Consider the following 15,282-nt stretch of genomic DNA (forward strand, 5'->3'; position numbering starts at 1 on the left):
TGTTTGTTTGAATTCCCATGGTGTCAAAAAACAATTAATCAGAATCTGCATATACTTTTGACCTGCATATGTGTTTCACGATGATAGAATTAAGGTATACAACGTTCCAAAGATGAGATGTTAACAGCAGACTAACGCACAGTTTGTTTAATGATGAGTGACCTAAAGTTGAGGTGGATTTCTACAGCTATCAAATCGTCGCTATTTATGATGGATGCTGGAGAGGTGTATTTGTGCAGAAAAATTGCACAACTTAAAAATTAAACTATTTTATTCTACAATTGCTCGAAAACATGTAGTCCTAATTATACAGAATAAACATCGGGAAATAAAATGGACACTTTGATGAACCACATGGACCACGTAAAAACCTGCTTCGGGACCATAGCAAAAAATGAATATCTAAATGTTAATCAGGCTTTGTGGAGAGAGAGAAAGAAAGTGAAAGAGAGAGAGAGCGAGAGGAGAGAGAGAGAGAGAGAGAGAGAGAGAGAGAGAGAGAGAGAGAGAGAGAGAATAGAGAGAGAGGGGGGAAATTAGAGACAGACAGAGAGACAGAGACGGAGACAGGTTTCAGGGAAATATATTCAGCTCTTTGCACAGTACAACAAATTACCAACAATTCTCTTGAATATGTATCCTGAAAGGTTACTTTTCTTATAGCTTTTTAAGTTTGTATGCAAGCAATAATAATGTGTAGCATCAGAATAATTGATAAATAATATCAAGTAAAAGTACTTTTAGAAATTTCAGTAAAAGTTTTCAAATAATCATTAAACAACCATGGAAGTCACGTTCTGCAGGTATTAGAAATGTCATACTTTTCAGGCAGCAAGTTATGACAAACTGAAGGGGTTATTCTCTGAGAAAACTTAAAATGCAAATTTCTTTGTTCATTTCCATTGGAAAAAAAATCAATACCCTTTTGTTTCATAAAGCAGGTGCAACTAGTCTCCTTACTTTTCATCACATTATTCTGTATGGCTGAAGACACAATCAATGGAAAATTTTACAAAAAATGCTATATCCTCTCTCAATCTTGCATAATTTTCCAAATCATTTAAAATGAAAATTTAGAAGAATGGTGTCCTTAAAAGTACATTTTCAGAATTTTAACAACTTGTCTATGATTTTGTCTACGCATGGGAGACCTGTTTGACTTCTCTGGGGAATCTCTGAGGATACAGATCATAATGAATTATGGGAATCTACAGTACTGTACCTTAGTTTTCCTTTCATTTTCTTTTTTAATTCTCGGTAATGACGCATGGCAGCCTTAGCAAAATAGCAGCTACAGTAGCATTGATATGTTTGTGTAGATTTCTATGGTGACAAAAACAAGTTAATCATATTCTTCATATACTTTTGACCTGAGAGAGAGAGAGAGACACACACAGATAGACACACAGAGACAGAGACAGATATTGCACAAAATATATTCAGCTCCTTGGTTTTCCTTTCATTTTCTTTTTCAATTCTCGGTAATGACGCATGGCAGGCTTAGCATTATGGGGCCACAGTAGGACTGTTGATTTGTTTAAATTCCCATGGTGACAAAAACAATTAATCAGATTCTGCATATACTTTTGACCTGCATATGTGTTTCACGATAATAAAAATTAAGGTACACAACGTTCAAAAGATGATATGTTAACATCAGACTAACACATAGTTTGTTTAATGATGAGAGACCTAAAGCTGACGTGGATTGTCTACAGTTTCAAATCGTTGTTATTTATGATTGATGCTCGAGAGGTGTATTTGTGCAGAAAAATTGCACAACTGATAAATGAAACTATTTTATACTACAATCGCTCATAAACATGTAGTCCTCATTATACAGAATAAACATTGAGAAATAAAATGGACACTGTGATGAATCACACGGACCATGTGAAACCTGCTTCGGGACCGCAAAAAAGGAATATCTAAATGTGAATCAGCCTATGAGAGAGAGAGAGAGAGAGAGAGAGAGAGAGAGAGAGAGAGAGAGAAGAGAGAGAGAGAGAGAGAGAGAGAGAGAGAGTGTGTGTGTGTGTGTTTGTGTGTGTGTGTGTGTGTTAGTTTGTCGAGCACAGGCGGTAGCTAAGACTGTCAATACCAATAATTAAACTGTTATCCAGTGGCCTTTCGAAAGAAATGTTGTTTCTTTTCTATTGTCAACTGTAGCTGGGTTTTACCATGGTTAGGCATGGTATATTGTTATTGCTGTCTTTACCTTACCAAGTTACTCACTTTTTCTTTCTTTTCTGTCATTAAAATTTCAACATGGTTCATTGTTATTACAAACATACCTTATAACGATCTTGTTAACTTAATTCCCTTTCAACAATACTTTTTGTCTTCATACAAAACTATCAAAAGCTGCCTATAGGGAAGTTGGACGAAACATGTAGTATTGGAAGAAAAGATGCATACTGAATTTTCTGGCCGGTCAAAACAAGTCCAGTTTTAGCTACAAGCAGAAGAAAGGACTAAAATGAAGGCAAGTTTCTTTGTATGGGACAAGTCGTTGTAATTTTGTACATTTTTGTAGATGTAAGTTGAAGATATACGTTGTATTTCGCCCCTCTTGCAGAGGAAAAAGTTGAAATATTTTGTCTATGAAACGAGCTGCCAGGTTTTTGTCTAGGTCAAAAATTGTATTGAATCCAGTAGCAAGCTGGCAGCAATGTCTTTACGGTTTATTTTTAGGTTTGCAATTATCATATTTGCACCAGAGAAGAGATTCTTTTGTAAACCAGACACAACAACAGAAGTCTTCTTGTGGTAGTCTTGGAGCAATAGATGATTTTAAGAAGGGGAAACTAGGTCATGAAATGGATCTTTGCAAACCTTTGCTTGTTAGTCCCCACGGGACTTATAGATTAGGTCATTTCCGTCCGTCCGTCCGTTCACGCAGATATCTCAGACATGCCATGGTCAATTTCTTTCAAACTTTGCACAACGATAGTACCCTACTCCATACAGATGCACGTTGATTTGTTTCACGATACGATCAAATTTGGCAGTGTTAGAGGACTTTTTAGTTTACAACTCCATAGACTTCCATGTTTAAGGCAGTTCTCCATAGATATGCACGTCAACTGGTTTTGTGATACGATCCAATATGGCCGCCAGACGGCTATTTTGTTACGATTTTTTGTGTTTTCAGCCATAACTGAGGCATGTCTCAACCGATTTCGTTCAAATTTGGTACAAGGGCATTGATCTATGTCATACATAATATTATGCATATTAATTTCTGTTGTAATATGATCCAAGATGGCCGCCAGACAGCCGTTTTGTTACGATTTTTTCGTGTTTTAAGCCATAACTCATTCATGTCTGATCCGATTTCTTTCAGATTGGGTACTAGGGCACAGATCTTTGTCATAGCAGCCATTTGGTACGATTTTTTTTGTGTGTGGTTTGAGCCATAACTCAGACATGTCTCAACTGATTTCTTTCAAAATTAGTACAAGGACAAATAGACCTTCGTCATACATGAGACTGTCATTTTTCATTGTGATAGATCCAATATATGGCTACCAGTTGGCCATTTTGTTTTCCATAATACAATTCAAGATGGCCACCTGACTGGCATTTCACTGCCAGTTTCCCTTTTTTTTTCACAATACAATCAAAGATGGGCACCTGATGGGCATTTCGCCTCCTGTATTTTATGGCTAAAGCTAGTAAATGTTTTGACTAATGTCAACTTGGCACATGGACAACACACTGTATCTTTTATTTGCACATAAAATATTTCAACAATATGATCCAATATGGCTGCCAGATGACTTTGATTCATTTTGTTGATGGTGTTTCAGTCCCAGTGGACAAAGTCTTTGGACTTGTTGGTTTAAGAGTGAATGTCGAAAGTACTGCATCAAACTTTATGAAATATGGTACCGGTGATAATCTGTCAGTGTTAGGATAGGATGCAAAAATGTTTGGCAGCATCCTGTTGATTAAGTACTAATTGATTCATTTTAATGACCTTTTGTAATTAATGTGGCGGCTTACATTGGTTTTATGTTTTCACCACCATGGAACTCATTTTTGACCAAGCCCCATCTGTTTCGCAGTATTTTTAATCACAGACCTAAGTAATGAAGAGGACTCTTTCCTCTCAGAGGACTTGTAATTAAAGTACAAGTGGGGACTGTGTCATTGTCAAGGACTTGTTATTCCAGTGTTTCAGATATCGTCCGGATCTAACCTTTGCAATCAACAACAATCAAAAGGAGTCTGTAGGTACGCATGCATGCTATGTTAGCATTGTTTGACCACAAACGCTAAAGAGGACTCAAACAACAACAAATAGGACATTTTACACCCCCAAGTGCAGTACTTTAACCTAAGTTCTTTTTGTTATAGCATGATGAAACGCTATTTTGACAGCATTTATCTCTAGGCCAGTTTGCCAACATTTTTATACGATAAGAAAGATTTTAGTGGGTTTTTTTTTTGGGGGGGGGTGTTCAAAAATACAGTGTTTATATCATCTATTTACTGCCATATACATTTACTGTTTGTAGTGCTTTGTAGTATTTATTGAAGTTTTAAAATAAAACCTTCCAAATTTATTAAATGTGTGCAATAATTCCTTTCAAACTCTCAAAAGGTACTTACCTACCTCATTTGATAAGGTCAACAGTTAGAGCAATAATTATAGATATCAACATAAAGTAAGTGAAAGGTGGGACTCTGTAGATTATTCAACTCTTCAGATTATTCAACACAGCTATTTACGTTGTGTGTTCTCTGTAATTTGTTTGACGATCCGATTTTTTTTATTACATTACCAAAGACGAGGGTTAAAGCTACTTAAAAAATGGACTATGACACTGCAAAGGAGCATGTTCTCTGGCAGCCAAGTCAAGAGTGACATTGTTTTGTGCAAAATGTTTTTGATATTCCAGAGGCACTCAATAAGCAAACAAAAACATACACGTACATATAAAAAGTTTATTATCTATTGTTCAAAGAAAAAAAAGTTTTTTAGTATTCACAAAAAATTGAAGTTACCCAGTATTTTTTACTGACACCTGTATGCACAAGTGTACATCGCGTCAACTTACTTGAGTTTAAAAAGTGACATTGTATAGACAGAGAGTCTTTTAAATGTTGATTTAGTAATATTTTTGAACTGTGTTCTCTTTACAATCCAGAAACCCCCGAATTCCCTTATATAGTCAGTGTTAAAGTTTTGAAGATAGCTCGTGTGTCAAATCCGTATTGTTTTTGTGTATTTATTTATCATCAATAATGATGGTGATTAGACATATTTATAAACAGAACACTGTGTATTTTAATCTACAACAAACGGTGAGCAATACTGCCCATATCGTTCAATATCTCATCAAGGGAATCAATAACAGCTGTGTTTGCGGTGTTTACAGTGTACACGTGGAATATGCATGATACAGTTGCCCCATCATTGGGCTGCTTATTCCCCTCAGTAATTTTAGTAAACCTCTAATGTTGATGGGGTGCTGTAATGGGTCCCATGTATTCTCCACTTCACTTACTGAAAAGTGAAAAAATAAAGCCACATGAAGCAAGAATGTCGGTCAAAATATCACCTCGTCCGAATTTGTTATGAAACGATACACTGACTAAGAAACAAACACAAAATACGGCCCGCGACTACACGTTTTAATAAATTTGGCCAGTAGTAAGCTCGGAAAGCAGCCGGCCAGTTACAGGTTGGGTCAGGCGGAGTTGTCTGAATACGGAATAGATATGATATTACTATACTTGACGAAGGTCTAGTGCCTAGTACAATGTATTAGATTACACAACATGTGGACAGGCACATTTTAAAAAAGTTCCCCAATTTCCCCATTGCCTAAACTCAGCATACTTTACATCAAAGGAAAGCCAAGTTTATGTAGCGTCCAATCACTGTAATTACGGATATTTTAGCGCTATGTCTCAGGAAAATCGAGGATGAGCAAAGGCCTCGCTACGAGACTTCCACACGCATAAAGCAGGCCGCATGTTTCGTTTGAGACTATTTTTCGATCGACAGTAGCTTGCTTAAATTTAGACTTAACTATCCATTCGATGACGATATCCGAACACAAGCGAATTATAGGACTATTGGCATTTTGAACCATGCCGAAAGTCCCGAGATGCTTCCGCATTGGCTAATAAATATTCATGTTATAAGGGCTACGTTTTTGAGCGTGCGCAATGCGTATTCCAGGTCTCTGAATTTGGAGGTATTAAACACGAGCTGGATACACAAAGAGACAAAGTATCAACGGGGAAACTGTGAAAACGCTTGCTGGTGAGTAGAGTTTTACAGAATGTATGGCCGAGCCTCATGAATTGTAAGCTTTTACTAAGCCATTTAAATGTGCTAGGTTACTCGTAGTACCTTTACATGATTTTCTCTCGACTGCATACTTGTGATAATTGTGCACTTCGAGCCATTGTCGGCCCTGAGCAAGTTACTGACAACGCGGAAATCACGCACAAAAACACACAGCTAAGGACGTCCATCGGCGCATATTTTACATGGATTTAACCCCCAAATTCGGACTATTTTGACGATCAAAGGGAACAAATCGTCAAATTCAGAGTCGGGGAAACCTGTCGACGACAAATCGACAGGAGAGTAGCCGAGCACGTCACAAGCTGATAAGCATCGTGATGTCGATGTTAACACGGTTGCTGCATGTGACATTTACGACGCAACTGAACTGGGCGACGATCGTAATATCAGGGAAGCGCTTCCTTGGAAGGAAAAATCTACATCAAAAGTGACCCCCCCCCCCCCCCCTTGAAATGTTAAATCTGCCCCTTATTTTGATAAGTGGGGCACAAAAGTGCCCAATTTTACATGAACATACCAGAAAAAACACTGCCTGTATAGGGAAGTGATCCGGAGATCGTCTCATATCGCGCGATATCAGAATTCCACGCTGAGACAATAAGCTGTGTGCGACGTGCAAAATGAATAAGCGTTATTGCAAGTTTGGAATAATGCAGTGCGATTTTTTTCAATGTATGCAACCTCAGCTGCCTGTCTCTTCAAATCTTCCTTCATTAACATTTACGTAGACTTTCGAAAGCTACCTTTCTTTATCGCCCACAGTCGGCGGGGAAAGTTATTACATTTTACTTTGTGTATCTGGCAAATGTGTTGGTTTTAAATTGACAAATTAGTAGGGAAATATACACATTATAAATTAAATATTTTCAATATGAAAAAGCTTACGCGCCTTTATAATTTCTAGAAATAGCAATCTTACATGGTTAAGCAAAATAAGTCCGGCATAATTTCATGTATTCCGTGTGTCACTACACCACATGACGTAGTGTATTGACCGGTACTCGCCATTAGACTTTGTCGGGCATTCGGTCGGTTGACTGCAAGTCGTCTACTAGAATGGGGCCTAGCGCAAAGACTCAATGTGATGAACAAATATGTCTCTCTGTCGGGGAGGTTAATTACAATATTGGCTACTTTCACCACATATCACCACAGACAAATATAGATATAGTGTCTATATCTGTCTGTGATACCACAAACCTTCTACGCTGAACGGCTCTTTTCTACATTTTCTGTCGCATTACCTCCCGACAACAAAATTGCAGAATATTTCAGATAGAAATTAATTCAATAGAAGAGTGTTGCTTTTTCCCACATGAAAGACAATTTTATTTTAGACAATTTGCAAATTCTTGACTCAAAGTGTCGTCGAGTATGATGCACCTGCGTATCGAATATACAGCAGTGGGGTTTGTGAAGAGTAAACACGTTGTATAAAATGCACGGAAAAATTTATCATGATTCATTAGGATTAGCTTTAGAAGTGGTAAACAGTTTAGTGAAAACAACGTAAATGTAACATATTAATATATGGTACCAAACTTATACAAACTTTTAAAACTCGTACGTTAATGGGGAACTCAACTCATTTGATTTTAACAAAAAACTTGTTAAAATTTTATCATTACTTGATGCATGATCCTAATATTTGTGGTATATTTATATGTAATTTTATGTAATTTTTTATAAACGTTTTTCACTTGAGTTTAACAAAAGTTGCATGCTTGCAGAATATTCCAAAAAAGTTGTACTGAATTATCGACAAATGAATTTCTTCTTCTAGCCGTAAAGCTTTGTTACCTAACTATCTGTTGTAGAATTTATGTCAATTAGGGCAAATAAAAAATGCGTCCTTCCGGTAACAAATCTCCAAAATTTATGATAGGTATGTCAGAGTATATATATATTTTATTTTAGCTGAGACCCATTATATTTCGAGATTTTAATCGAATTTTTGGAAAGATGAAAAAAAGTTGAAGATCCGATGGTTTTTGTTTTTCTGTGGCCTTAATAACAGGCATGCGGTTATGATAAATACCTTGTCGTCAAAATTCATGACTGGGATAATACCTGATAATATATGAATTTGGTCTAGGAATATGACATTACATTTTTCACTGTATTCCATTGGCAAAGAATAATGGATCTTTACACCACCAATTCTTTGCCTGCTTCACGTTACTTCTTATATGTAGAGCGGAAAACGAGTTATCAGGAGGACAACCTTCAATGGTTGCAAATCAAAGAGATTTGTGAATAATTTGGAAAATAACGCTTAAAATGTAGATCTCAGTCATATAAACTTGAGTAATTGTCTTCCACATTTCAACCACATAACTTCTTTTTTTTTATAACTTCAACAACGTGAAAATTTTTTTATAATCTTACACTGAAGGATTCTCGATTCCCAGTGCTCATATCACCTGTGATTACTAAATACTCCCATAAGTACACAGGCGACTGCCCCGTTTGTAAAATAGGGATCTTCGCTACATATATCACCGCAAGCAACTGTGATTCAGTCTGTGTTTATAGGCCTTTGCTGTATAGGTTGATATTTCAGTTATTGCTTGCCAGGTTTGTTGCTTCAAAATAGTAAATCGTTGGTTATTTGCATTGCAGTCAAGAGTGATTTCAAGTGCCCTATGTGCATGACTGTCTCATCAGCTGAAGGATTTTCATGTTCCTCACACACCAAAACATGAGTTAAATTCTAAACATAAGAGCCGAATCTTACTAGCTTGTCAGAAGTTACCATCGGGAGGTTTGTCAGCATGAGTATATAATTTCTTTCAATAATAGCCCGCATTGAGTCAAACACGGTGGCCGAACTTATATTGTCGCTGAATAAGGTAAACAGACTAAATCATGCATGTCATGATTTTTCTTTCTTGTTGCTATGTAAACCCTCGCCGAACGTAATTTAATACAGCCAGGACTATGACTCATTAATGGACCTTAGCAAAGAAACATTTGTTTGTCTCTGCGTCTATCTGTCTGTCGGTCTGTCTGTCTTTGTCTCTGTTTCTCTTGTCTCCTCTTTTCTCCTCTCTCTTGCACTCTCACTCGCTCCCAACAGCTCTTCCCTTTTTCTGTCTGTCTTTCTGTCGATTTTATTATTTCCAGTTACACTCCCATCTTTACCATAACGTCATCTGGTTTTATGCCTGCATGGACTTAGCCTGTAGTTATTCGTTTATTCATGCATCGAGGGAAGCCGTCGTTTAGACTTTATAGATGTGTGCATTTCTCTTTATATTTTGACACTTCACGCCGGCACATGGAAGCTAACCTACATACTCCACTATACATTTTGTCCTTTTGCTTCAAATATTTTTTTTCAAACAAACCAGCCGGATCGTTACTGATCGTTCTGCAAACAAAAGCGAAATTTGATATAATTGCTTTCAAAATTAGCACAATATCCGACAAAAAGGATTACCAAAACCATTATCGTACAGAAGGTAAAAGGTCGAGGTATGCAAGCCATGATTGTTTGTTTCTGTTGCTTTGGAGGCGTACTGTAGAATCAGGTCAGCACAGACCCTGTGGCTGTTGAACAGCCACAGACAAGAACATCGTACAAGGCGCTACTATCAATTAAAACAAAAGCTGAAGAATATATAAAATATCTGTGTCCGTCAAGGTGACTAGATGAGGAAATGTTTAACTCTGTCTCTTTCTTGTTCTCATCAAATGATAAGTATATATAATATTCTAATTATATGCAAGAAACAACAAACTCACGAACAAATCATAGCATCTAAATTATGAAACCAATAAAATAAGCAAGTTCGTTTGTAGGTTGATCGACTGATAAAGTAATTAAACACACACCTGACTTATCACACTGCTGTACCATACGCGATTTTATTGTATAACCGACAACATAAAATAAGCAAAATTCTTTCTTTGTCCACGTGAGACCAGAAGATAATGTTTGAACAAAGAGTTAAGTGGCATCTGAAAGATTCTGCAATTTGGTTTGCCGGAGCTAATGCGACAGAAACTACGTGACAAACCACGTTGCGATGTACTGACATATAGAATACATGAAATTATGCCGGACACATTTCGCTGCGTCATATCAACTTGGTGTAAACTTAAGCTTGCTATTTTCGAAGCGGAAGAATTAGAACCTGTAAACGTTCGTAAGCTCTTTCATAATGAAAATCCTAAATATGTAACGTGTGTCTTACAATACCCTTAATGTTAAATTCTCAACCCACGAGCTGAATCTTACTAGCTTGCAGATAGTAACAGGAGGTCCGAGATTATGTATTGGTGTCAGTAGTTACGGTAACCACAGAGAGGTTCGTTAGCCTGAGGACATACTTTCTTTCGATAATAGCCGCATTGAGTCAAACGCGGTGGCCGAACCTTTATTGTCCCTGAATAAGGTAAACAGATTAATTCATGCATGTCATGATTGTTTTCTTTCTTGTTGCTATGTAAACCCTCGCCGAACGTAATTTAATACAGCCTGGACTATGACTCATTTATAACCTTTGGCAAAGAAACATTTGTTCGTATAAAAATTACAAACGACCTCAAAAGAGGGATAAAACTGCAGCAAGTGAAAATGAATACAGTAAAATATTGGCCGACCAGCGGGAGATACTGTAACAAAACTTGTTAAAAGGCAGGTGGTAAAAATTGCAATAGTTAAAACAAATATAGTAAAATACTGGACAGACCAGCCGGAAATAAAACACTGGCAAATCGCAGAGACTAAAAACATACAGACGTTTCGGGTGAAAACCCTTCGTCTCTACTAAAACTCGCTGGGGAACGTGGAGACACAAGAATTTAAAACAACCAATCAGACGACAGAACGATCAAATGCATTAAAATATGTATTCATTCCGGCCTGCGCCAGAGTGCCAAGTTTTAAAAATTGTGGCCTGTTCGATTTTATGGTAGGTAGAGTCGGAGTTGGAAATAATAGCAGATATTTCCATGTCAGACCGACCACGGTGGGAGGTGTACAGAAATGTTTAGCTACCGGCTATGCAATCTTGTTTTCGGTCACGGTGTGAAGGTGTTCAGCAAAGCGATCGCCAAAGCGACGCTTTGTTTCGTCAATATATAACATGCTGCAGCGTTTGCATTTGATGAAGTAAATGATATTAGCCGACGTGCATGCGAACACGCTGGAAACATTGACTCTACTACGCGGGCCCTTAAAGCTATGCGATATTGTTTGGTAAGCAAATAGCAGTAAATAAATGAATAGACAGGGGGAGCTGATGATGTTCAACGTTTGAAAGAACAATTAAAAAAAGATGATGGTGATATCGGCACCTTTTAATAATACGTGTCCTTGTCATTCACGACTTTTAAGCTTTTCATTAAACATTTTACGCTTGATGTTTTAGGCTTTAAAGACTGAATTTGTATAATGCTAAAGTATCTTGCTATTTATTGAACCAAGGTAAAATAAATCTATAGTCAGATGCTGAAATTTTAATATCTTCATTACTTGATACCAGTATGCGTATTTGTGTTTGTCACTGTAAAGAAATGAATAACGATGAAGGTCAGGAATTATGCTCCCTCGTTATGGTTTTTGAAAAATTGGTATTAAACACATTCCATTCAGTGTTATAGAACGATATTATATGTAAGTTTCCTCTATCCTCTGTTGGCTCTAGGACATCATTTTCACTGTATAATTGGGCGATAAAATTAACCAGTGCAGAATACAGCAAAGAACAGTATTTTTCTCTTCAAAATTTGGTAAAGGCCAGCTATAGTAGAATAGAACATAATGAAGGACACTAGTTTTACTACAGATTAGGATGAAGGACAGTATTTCCACAAAATAAAGGGGTGAAAAACATAATTTTGACTGTATAATTCGGCGAAGAACAGCGCTATACAGTACGGAATATGGCGCAGGACAGTATAAGCACTGCAAAATAGGGCGAAGGACATTGTTATTAGTGTACGGTGAAAAAAATATATTTATAACAGAATACGTGTGAAAATATTCTTATATCACTGAAATTGTTCTCCTTTGCCTTATAATGTACAAAAAAGTGCCATGTTCTGCCACTTTAAGTTTTCCGTTCGTCTTTATATATTGTTTGCTTTCCTTCTCTGTCCTTGGTTTAAGTATTGCTCTACAAAGAGGTGCACGGTGTTCGTACATCGTGGCCACAATAGTTCAAAGGTTAGAGTTGTTTGCATCACTTCACACATCGCGTAGACGAGAAACTGACACACATTTTTTTATTCCATATTTCATTTTGTCACAACAGAGTGCACCCCAGGTTATATAACGAAATAGAGTACCAACTCGACGCTCAAAATTTATATTGGTGAGTAAGACTTTACACAATGCATTTAAAGGGGAAATTTACCCAGACTTTCTTAGGTAATCAGGTCGTTTTTAGTGAAAAATAAACAAAATAGCGTTGGTTTCATTCACTTTCACTTGGACGTATTAGCGCAGTGGCCACAAGCTGAACGCACGGAAACCGGAAGTGACGTATCAAACTTTCTAGTCAGCGGTTCAAAGCGAGGTCACTTATAACCAAGCTCTTTTACGCCAAGTAGAGTACGTGTACGCGGTACGCAAACCTCAGCGCTCGACTGAAAATCATAATGGCGAAGGTAAACGGTATAACTGCAAACCTGAACGAGCAATCGATGATCCAAGATCGTCAGAAAGTTACAGCGAATCGAGTTCGGAAAGTGACTATTCTAGCTCCGATGACGAAGTTCAAATTACTCTCGGCGATCAATCATGCCTGTCACGTCATTGTCAATCCAATCGCTGTGAAATCATGCCGACACGGAAGTAATGCCAATGCTCTAAAGAGATCGACGTTAATTCTAAAAGTGCAAGCATTTTTATAAAGTGCAAGCATTTTAATGTGTTACAGAGCACCCTGATGTAGCCATGATTAGTCTAGAACCAGCGGTCCTGTCTATAGCGTTCCGGTTCTAGTGCCTGAGCGTACGCACAGTCCAATACGTACAAGCTGAGCACTTGGGGCTGAATATGCCCCCGGCAGTTTTCTTTTAGGTTTGTAGTTCAGTAGTTGGACTTGCAACTTTCACTAAAAGCAGCCCTTCTCAAAGTGGTATTCGCAGAAAACTTTATTTATGCTCGACTTAAACATCGACACCTAGTGCTTGGCCCCTATATTCTGTAGCCATTCTATACACTGTAAGTCGAAAAGCTTACAGTTGCACACGTCGACTGCTTCAATGACCAAGTTTACGACGTCACTTCCGGTATTTTAGTACACCGCTGTTTGTTAGCCAGTGAGTGAAAGTGAATAAAATCGACTCGAAAGCCTTTCAATGACCATATCAGTTTAATATTCCAAAATTAATTTTCAGGGTAAATTTTCCCTTTATTAACCACTAATTAAAGATGTCACACATATGCATGCGGATGTTACTTATACAGTTCATATACAAGAAAGGGTGATCTCTGAAAGACAAATGTTTAGGCTAAACAAAAAATATTGTGCTGTTCCGATAACCCAACCTACTCTGTTTTTTTAGCCGCCGACCCTAGACTTTTTAGAACTATGTAGACGCGGTAGTAACAAAACAGGAAAAAAAAACTCGGAAAATCCCGCTCGCAAGAAATAAAGAGAAAATCAAGCGATAACTAGCGCAAAACTCTTGACGTCATTCATAGTTGCACATATGTTGCAAACAATATGGCGGCCAGCTAGCGACACGCACAACGTTTACTGTATTACGTACGTTTTGCAAATGCGATCACGGCAAGGTCGTTGTTGTCTGCTGTAAATCGGAACGGACTTTCGAACTATTTCTTGAGGAAAACGACCGAGGTTTTTGTAATTTAATGTAAAAAACACAATATTCTCGAGTTCAGTTTGCCAATATTGAGGCTGGGCCGTGGTTGAAGTCCAGCAGATAAATATCCAAGTTGGCGACGGTACAATGAACTTAAGGATGTACGACCGGAAAAAGTAAAAGTAATGTCAATTTTTTCAAATGGGATATTTTGAATACCTACTATGAGAGTACTCCAAAACTGGGAATAAAGATGGGGTCACCGCGCTTGTTTTTTTACGAAATGACATTAAAAATTTACGTTTTTTCACAAAATCACTAAAAATCAATAAAACAGGTCATCATATTCATATTTATATCATGATTGCATTTTTCATGTTTACACTTTAAAAGAACAAACTAATTATTACTTGAAGATTTCACTTACATTAAAATTAAGTTAAAAAGTCACGATATTTATTTTTTAACCAAAATTACAACAAATATGCCCCACATTTTAATATGGGAGAGGGTAATTAATTACTTATTGATAGTTTCTACAAATGTCAATTTTCTCAAACTTTGCTACATAATAGCTCTTTTTGTGATTTTCTCAAACTTTGCCACATAATAACTCTTTTGTGAATTTTTCAAAACCACATTTTGTTTAGTAGGTCACCGAGCTCGATTTTTCACAATCTTGCAAAATGTAACTAGGATTTATAGGTTCTGGCGATAAACCATGCTCTCCCGGATTCGTCGCGCGAGGGCGCTCTTCAAATGCTGCTGACCTGCAGTGGCCTTGTCCAGGCCTGGTCATGATTCAAGCCTACCTGTAAACTTTAATGAGAGGGAACTGACAGAACAAAGCAAAGACTTTCAGGTTCTTCTACTTTTTAGAGTCTATATATTAATACAGCATACAAAAAATCACACAAGAGCAGTAGACCAAATAGGCCAAACTAAGAATTTTGAACAAACAGTGGTTTAAAAAGTTGTCACACACTACGTGGAGCCAAGAGCCGAGTCTGAGAATCGTTTCCCCAATACACGATGGCAATCGTAAGGCAAGCCCACAACTAACACAATTGTCAGTATTTTCGGCTAGTACACTCAAATCGACAATGCGATGGCCTTTCTTCCATTCTTCGGTAGGTCTACAAGCGACGATTGGGATTACAATAAGCTTACTC

General features: G+C 37.4%; 1 long non-coding RNA gene across 1 annotated transcript in view; it reads left to right on the forward strand.

The window, feature by feature from the left end:
- Positions 1-6,194: 6,194 nt before the first annotated feature.
- The window catches only part of LOC139129428 (uncharacterized), a 50,164-nt gene continuing 41,076 nt past the window's right edge, over positions 6,195-15,282 (forward strand). The window contains exons 1-2 of the long non-coding RNA XR_011551572.1: positions 6,195-6,280; positions 12,592-12,651. This is a non-coding gene — a long non-coding RNA (uncharacterized lncRNA). The remainder of the gene's footprint in view (positions 6,281-12,591; positions 12,652-15,282) is intronic.

This window comes from Ptychodera flava, chromosome 3 (assembly GCF_041260155.1).
Source record: "Ptychodera flava strain L36383 chromosome 3, AS_Pfla_20210202, whole genome shotgun sequence".
NCBI classification, from domain to species: Eukaryota; Metazoa; Hemichordata; class Enteropneusta; family Ptychoderidae; genus Ptychodera; species Ptychodera flava.